This window comes from Stegostoma tigrinum, chromosome 10 (genome assembly GCF_030684315.1).
Source record: "Stegostoma tigrinum isolate sSteTig4 chromosome 10, sSteTig4.hap1, whole genome shotgun sequence".
NCBI classification, from domain to species: domain Eukaryota; kingdom Metazoa; phylum Chordata; class Chondrichthyes; order Orectolobiformes; family Stegostomatidae; genus Stegostoma; species Stegostoma tigrinum.
The window spans coordinates 94,602,622-94,609,471 of NC_081363.1; the positions used below are offsets into that span (position 1 = coordinate 94,602,622).

The 6,850-nt window shown below is 45.3% G+C and overlaps 1 non-coding gene across 1 annotated transcript; it reads left to right on the forward strand.

The window, feature by feature from the left end:
* The first annotated feature begins 655 nt into the window (after positions 1 to 655).
* trnal-caa (transfer RNA leucine (anticodon CAA)) lies at positions 656 to 770 on the forward strand. The gene is made up of 2 exons: positions 656 to 693; positions 736 to 770. It is a non-coding gene; the product is annotated as a tRNA-Leu (tRNA).
* The last annotated feature ends 6,080 nt before the right edge of the window (positions 771 to 6,850 follow it).

Here is a 6,850-nt window from a genome sequence, read left to right on the forward strand (position 1 = left end):
TTGGATATTGGATACGCAGTTGTACAAAAATTCTCATCTCCTCCAGTTAGAGGTAAACTCATGGCCGGTGCTTTACAAGACCATTGCTTTCAATACGCCGCTATAGAGTGAAGACTGTGCCCTGTAAAGTAGGGTTTCATGCATTAGAAACTGCGATGTAATAGATGGCAGGATAGTCTGTGCATTATTAACCAAGACAATGCGATAACACCGAGATGGAGCCAAGGGGATCATGTGCAGAAGGATGAGAGATGCAATGCTGAATCAGGCAGTGAACAGGTGATAGAGATATACGTCTTCCCTCACAGTCTGCTGATTAGGATTCAGTGCCTTCACTGCCGTGGCGTGTTCGTGGTTAAAATTTGCAATAATAATTCTGAAATATTGACTGACCTTTAGAAGTAGAATTATCTCATAGACCAGGCGTTGTCGCTTCAATCTATATTGCAGTTCTACATCTGCAGTGTCAGCTGCAATTGCCTGACGTTCAATTTGTTTCAGACAAGAACAAGGGGGAGGTTGGGAAAAGTGAAGGGCAACGGTGGTTTGTGAGAGGTGACTGTGGGCCTCATGGAGCCAGGCTCAGTGTGTGTGCTGAAGACTGGCTTTTCCTGTTTACCATGGTATACAGATCGCTCTGGAGCAGCCAAGGTGTGTCAAGATGGCCGAGTGGTCTAAGGTGCCAGGCTCAAGGAATAGACTCCTTCCACTGTAAAGCTGGATGTTCTGGTCTCCACCTGGAGGTGTGGGTTCAAATCCCACTTCTGACAATGACTGCCCCTTTGTTTGTTGTCCTTTGCAAATATCACTGAGGTTCAGTATCCCGATGGGATCCACCTGTTTTTAAGCAAAATTTGCTCCGGTCGGTTTTGCAGCTTTATATCAACAGGATACAGTTTTGGAGGAGAAGGAGACAGCTCGGCCCATCAAGTCTGCTCTGCTATTAAAAGAGCGGATAATCCTGACCTGTTAATCCTGAACTGCACTTTCTTGGCTTTCCTGATAACCATTGATACCCTTGCAGCTAAAAATCTTTCAAACTCAGCCTTAAATGTACTTTGTGGCCTAGCTCTGACAATCCTCTTCTGTAAAAGAATCCACTAATTCACAACCATCTGAGAGAATAAACTTCACCTCAACTCTGCCTTAAATGTGCGACCTCCATTCTGATCTTAAACACTCCCTTCCCAGACGGTCCCAGGAGGGAACGAACCTAGGATTTGGTGCTTTCACCGCCGCAGGCTGGGTTCCATTTTCGATCAGGGAATGGGAGCTCTATTCTGCTTGTTTATTGTGATGACTGACTTTCTGGAGCAGGAAAGAAGCTCTGGAGCTGGTAGATGGGCTGATTTGTCCCGGAAATTATCCAGGTTAACAGAAGTCAATGAACTGCAGATGCTGAAAGTCTGAAAGGGAAACAGGAATTGACCGAGAAGTTCAGCAGGCCTGGCAGCATCTGTAGAGCAGAAGCGAGGTAACCTTTCAGGTCCACAGATCGTTAATTGGAACTAGATTAGTTATGCATTTCAATCATGTCGTCTTCGGCAAAGTGATCAGGTTTATCTGTCAAATCGGGATATTTATCAAAATTTCTCTCTCTGAGTGGCTGACAATTGTTAATTGTTACAGTTCACAAAACAGCAACAAACAAAACTGCCAGTTGGGTTAAGCTCAGGTAACTGGAGTGGGAGCAGAGGAATAATAATGCATTTAGTTTAAATACAAGAAGCAAGCCACTTCAGCTTTCAGGAACCAAGCAACTGGCACTATTTACAAGAGGTTTGGACAAGATACTGTCAATCTAAGCCATCGGAATCTGTGGGACTCAAACCACAGCTATGCTGATTGTTACAAAGGCACATTAGCCAACTAAGCCACAGCACCACACAAGCTGCTTCAGCTCCACACAAGCTGATTCAGCTCCACACAAGCTGCTTCAGCACCACACAAGCTGTTTCAGCACCACGCAAGCTGATTCAGCTCCACACAAGCTGCTTCAGCACCACACAAGCTGCTTCAGCTCCACACAAGCTGCTTCAGCACCACACAAGCTGCTTCAACTCCACACAAGCTGCTTCAGCACCGCACAAGCTGATTCAGCACCGCACAAGCTGCTTCAGCTCCACCCAAGCTGCTCCAGCTCCACACAAGCTGCTTCAGCACCACACAAGCTGCTTCAGCTCCACATAAGCTGCTTCAGCACCACACAAACTGCTTCAGCACCACACAAGCTGCTTCAGCTCCACACAAGCTGCTTCAGCACCACACAAGCTGCTTCAGCTCCACACAAGCTGCTTCAGCACCACACAAGCTGATTCAGCTCCACACAAGCTGCTTCAGCTCCACACAAGCTGATTCAGCACCGCACAAGCTGCTTCAGCACCACACAAGCTGCTTCAGCACCACACAAACTGCTTCAGCACCACACAAGCTGCTTCAGCTCCACACAAGCTACTTCAGCACCACACAAGCTGCTTCAGCTCCACACAGCTGCTTCAGCTCCACACAAGCTGATTCAGCACCACACAAGCTGCTTCAGCACCACACAAGCTGCTTCAACACCACACAAGCTGATTCAGCACCACACAAGCTGCTACAGTGCCACACAAGCTGCTTCAGCACCACACAAGCTGCTTCAGGACCACACAAGCTGCTTCAGCACCACACAGGCTGCTTCAGCACCACACAAGCTGCTTCAGCTCCACACAGGCTGCTTCAACACCACACAAGCTGATTCAGCACCACACAAGCTGCTACAGTGCCACACAAGCTGCTTCAGCACCACACAAGCTGCTTCAGGACCACACAAGCTGCTTCAGCACCACACAGGCTGCTTCAGCACCACACAAGCTGCTTCAGCTCCACACAGGCTGCTTCAACACCACACAAGCTGATTCACCACCACACAGGCTGCTTCAGCACCACACAAGCTGCTTCAGCTCCACATAGGCTGCTTCAGCACCACACAAGCTGCTTCAGCACCACACAGGCTGCTTCAGCACCACACAAGCTGCTTCAGCTCCACACAAGCTGCTTCAGCACCACACAAGCTGCTTCAGCGCCACGCAAGCTGCTTCAGCTCCACACAAGCTGCTTCAGCACCACACAAGCTGATTCAGCTCCACACAAGCGGATTCATCTCTAATCCATATGTTCATGAACTTAAGCACCCAAACACAGAAACTTTTTTTCTATCTCAATGTTAATCAAAGAGAATTTAAGTCAAGCATCGTTTTTTTATAAAAGACAGACAGTTCACAGCTGAACATTTCCGGTGAAAATGCACAGAAAGATACAGTCTCCTCTTACACTGCTTTAAAACCGATATTTTCACAATTTAAACTGGCGGGATAAAGGGGATGTGTTCATCCTCTCTGTACCCATTAACCAGGTTAATACACACAGACAAAACCTCGCAAACTGCATTCAATCCTCTTCTCCCTGCTCAAGGAAAGATGAAAGAGTTTACAGAGAAGTTGCCAGGGTTGGAGCAGATGATCCGGAAGGGGAGGCTGAATAAAATCGGGCTCTTTACACTGGAGTGTTGGAAGCTGAGGGGTGACCTTATCGAAATTAATAAAATCATGAGGGGTAGTGATCAGGTCTTTTTCCTATGGTAGGGGAGTCCAAACTTGAAGTTATAGTTTTAAGGTTTGAGGGTAAAGATTTTAAAGGGACATAGGGCGTAATGTTTTGACACGCAGGATGGTGTGTGTATGGAATAAACTGACACAGGAAATGGTGTAGGCTGGTATAAATACAACATATAAAAGGCATCTGCATGGATACATGTACAGGAAGGGTTTAACGGGATATGGGCCAAATGTTGGCAAACAGGGCGAGATAAATTTTGGAAATCTGGTTGTCATGGACGAGAATGACCAAAGACTCTGTTTCTGTGCTGAATATCTCTCAGACTCGATAATTGCTTTAAGTTTAGAAATGGTTCACTCAAACATCCTACCTGCTACACACTAGTGAGATCACACTTAGCAGATGTCGATAAATGCTCCAAGTGTTGGAAGAGATCTAGCCAGTCTTTCCATCAGGTCTCACACCAGTGAATTCACACAGGAGAGAAACCGTGCATTTGTTCTGAGTCTGGGAAATGATTGAATCAGTCATCCCACTTACTGAGACACTTTGGTAGCCACACAGATGATAAATGTTTTAGTGGCCTTGATTGTAGTTGTTCATTTTTATCAAATATTGTGTACACATTCTTTGGTGACTGGAGAACTAATAACTAGACACTTGCAGACACAGAGCGGAGTAAGGAACTACACACCCATAATGTTGAACTCTGTAAATAATCTGTGCCAAGAAAAGAATGGCTTCTGATTTTTGCTTCACTGTAAAGCCCCTTTTTTATGAAGGTGATAAATTTCAGATAAAAATGTTTCCATAACTGTTCAATGAGGCAAAAGATGCATTTGGGGTAGGATGCAGGATGTGGCTAATTTAGTTCTGGTAATGTGCAATGTGGCAGGTTTAATGAATTACTTCAAGTTAAAAGATTTCCGAGAGAACAGTGTCCATCAAATAGTGTACATTAGAGCACGGTGGGTGAGTTGTGGGGTGTGGGTATTTCAACATGAAATATACCCTTTAATCCCGATTCTGTGTGTTCTGTTCATTAAACAATAGGAAGTACATGCTCAGTTATGAGCCAACACCATGAACTCTGACCTTGTGCTATGACCTTTTTTGACCCCTTTTTGAGTGCTGTGGAAAATTCAAGCAGACTTCCTCTACGGGCTCCCTTTATGAACTCTGCTGTTAATATTAACAAGCACCTCTTGGTTAATGGTCAAAGCAATGGATTTCAAATCCATTGCGGTGTTTTTGCACGGATTCATATCCTGCTGACTGTGGGAAAAAGCTGGGAATGCATGCAAGGGCTTCCTCCATTTTGCTTGTGACAGGAATCAAAACAGCAGGAAAAAGCATTTCACTCAGACTACCAACAGTGGGAAAAGGTAACTCACTTCCTGTCATGGCAGAACCAGCACAAACCTTCATAAAAGTTAAAGAGCGTTAAGATATCCACTTGCTAGGCCAACAGGTGAGGCTGTGAGCCATGTCCTGGGAAATAAGTCTAAACAGTCAGTTCTGAGAAAGATTCACCAACCCAAAACTGTAACCCTGATTTTCCTTCACAAATACTGCCAGACGTATTGAACCTTGCCAGCAATTTTGGTCTTGTTCCAAGAACAATCAAGGTCAATGGATTATGTTTGGGAGACTGTTTGATCCTTGGAATTCCTGAAGCATTGTGGGATGTATGTCACACGAAGTGAGTCCCAGCTGGTTGAGGATTGGCCCCTGTGGTCTACAGGTGGCTCGTTGGTCCAGGGGTATGATTCTTGCTTTGGGCCTTACAGCATTTATAAATGCCAGCAGTCCCAGTTTTACATCTAAACAAACACACGTGTTTTGCCAAAGTACCCAGTTAATTATCTCAAAAAGCAACTACATGAAATGAACTCGAACTGACTGACTTTGGGATAGGGGAGAGGTCCCATTGCAGCGAACATGGCCAAGGGATACACTTGTTCAAAGGAAGAACAAGAGTTTTAGAAGGTTCACACAGGCAATCCGACTCTGAATGAATTCTTAGGCTGAAGCATTGCTCAATCATGAACATGAAACCTCAGAAAGTGGGAAAGTGAAGTGATTGGGGATAGTGCTGAACGGGCTCATGTGAATCATAGACAAAGAGGCTACTGGAAGAACAAAACAGGTAAGATTGCATCAAACGAATTGTTTCTGGAAGGCATTTAAGGGATTGTGAGTATGGAGCATCGAAGATAGGTCCAAATATTGAAGGTTTAAAATGCAGCTGTATGTCAGAAATGAAGATGGGTTTGGAAAGTTGAGACAGTTCTCCTTGGGGAACAGAAGGCTGTAAAGTGATCCGAATGAAGCTTTCCAAGTCATGAAGAGCATGGACAGTGGAAATAAAGGCATGAAAGCGCTACCACACCATGCCTGAAAGGATTGAGAACGATTAGGCAGAGATTTGAAGGCACGAGGAAAACAAAGTAAAAGTGACTTGAGGAAGAACGTTCTCACACAAGGAGTGGTTCGGGTCGGTAAGTCACGATCTGGCAGTGACACAGGCAGATTCAATCAACACTAAATGGAATTGGACGGTTATGTTAAAAGTACCTGTGCAGATGCTATAGGGAGAAGGCAAAAGATTGATACTGAAAGTGATAATTAGTTGCTTCTTGGGGAGACGTGGCATAACGAAGGCAGGGTATATGGCCTCCATCTGAGCTGTGACAAGTTTTGTGATTCTGAGTGAAATCGACCAACAGAATGTGGGAAATTAGACAAAGGTTATACTTACACAGCTGTGACACGTCTGTGCAACAAAACAACAGTGAAAAGCTTTGAACATCATCATCGAATGGAAATGCTGCACTCCAGATGGAAAGCTGAATACTTGCCTGAGAAGCACACAGCACATGGGAGCAGAGTGGTGCAGTGGAAGCGTGCTGGGCCCATAACCCAGAGGTCGATGGATCGAAACCATCCTCTGCTATTTTCTATTGGTCAGTGCTGTGGCTTGCAGTGACCTGCACCATGCATTTTCATCAGCTGCCTGCTTCCCACAGCTTCACGTATCTGAAATAAATACCTCATGTTGATGCACTGGCCAAGGCCACACAGGAGAGCTGATACACTTGTGAAGAACTGAGTGGTCTTCCCCTGTTCTCAGTCCGTCTGCTCCGAATGGAATGTAAAACATCCTCTCTAAGATGGGAATAAACCGGTGAAGTAGAAACTCATTACTTGCAGTATTTTTGTCATGCCTGGCAGTAATTCCCCACGCTGTTTCAGA